Here is a 1,604-nt window from a genome sequence, read left to right as displayed (position 1 = left end):
GTATGAGTACTCTAATGGAAGTTACCCAATTGTCTATTGTATTCAAAACTCATACTCCCTCTGTGGAGGACTTTAACTAAATCTTCCACAGAGGTAGTGTGGATTTTAAATGGAATGACCCAATACTTCACTGGTTCTGGAGATGTAATGATGACGGAAATTACATTTTGAATATGGGTCACACAGAAAAAAAACCAGACTCACAATAATATTATTACGTAAAATCTTAAATCTTAGTATAAAATGTCCCAAATGTCAGCGCTTTTTTTTGTTCTTTTTGTTTGCCTGCCAGTTTTGAATTGTGAATTTTATTAGGAAGTTATCCTGCCAAAGAAGAAAAAGGCTTTTAGGCTGGTAGTACATGTAATTTTGTGTATTTTAGTGTATCTATCTATACTATCATCCATCTGTACTTCTGATGTGCACATTATAATCATGATAAATGTTATTTGCATATATCACCAATACAATCAGAATATAAATTTTTGTAGTACAACATAACATTCCTATACAATTCTAGTGCTGCTCTATAGCTCACCATTTTTTTTTTTTTTAAAAAACACTTCATTGCAAAGTATTGATTACGGATGCTTAAAGCCATGACATGCCAGTTATATTGTGTCTCTGAATATGAACCGATTTGGCGTTGGCAATGTACTACTTATCTTAGTGTGGTTTACTTCTCGTTAATATCAAATATTGAAATATCAATGGGCTATTCCAGTTCAAATCCACATTCCCCTGTGGAAGATTTTGGAAATATCTTCCACAGGGGGAGTATATTTTTCAAATGTAATTGGTCAGAGTTAATCATATTTTTGAAACCTATACTCCCCCTGTATTATGGTTTTACCTTTATCTTCCACAACTGGAGTGAGTAATTCAAATGGAAGTTACTCAATTATGTATTCTGTTCAAAATTGATACTCCCTCTGTGGCAGATTTTAGCTAAATCTTCCGCAGGGGTAGTGTGGATTTTAAATGGAATAGCCTAATTTGAAGATATCATTATTAGTACAAGAATATAATTGTGCAACCAAAGACGGCTGTCACTTTTTTTCTGCGTCTTATTAAATTTGTGTAATTAACCACTGCAAATGAAATATTGCAAAAAATATTATCCTAAATCGAAGTAATTCCTTCATTGTTGGTCCATTTTGAAAACCCTTACCCAATTTTCAAGAACACAATAAATTACTATGTAGATGAAAATAAATGTATATACCTCTTAAGGGTACTAACATTTAAGTGCACAAAATTTTATTTTGGTGAAAATATACCCTCCATGAGGCAACCAATTCTCTCAATAATAAATCTAGCTGTAGCAGTGGTGTGCCTACATGAAATACACAGCAAGGACAGCCTCGGGAGAAGATTGGGTATACGGCAAAGCTAGTCATGTCGCAGACTCATAATTACGTACGCGAGGCCCTGCAATGGGACTTGTTATGTCAGGTAAAAGCCAGCTTGTTTTCATGTTTGGATTAATCATTTGAATATTTAATTTAAAGTAAATAGTTAAAAATGGAATTCTTTTGAAGGAAAAAAAATGAATTACTGCCACTGGTGCAAAAATGATTGAGGGAATGTTATACATTTATTAC

Source organism: Amphiura filiformis, chromosome 13 (assembly GCF_039555335.1).
Source record: "Amphiura filiformis chromosome 13, Afil_fr2py, whole genome shotgun sequence".
Lineage (NCBI taxonomy): Eukaryota > Metazoa > Echinodermata > Ophiuroidea > Amphilepidida > Amphiuridae > Amphiura > Amphiura filiformis.
This window is presented reverse-complemented; position numbering follows the sequence as displayed.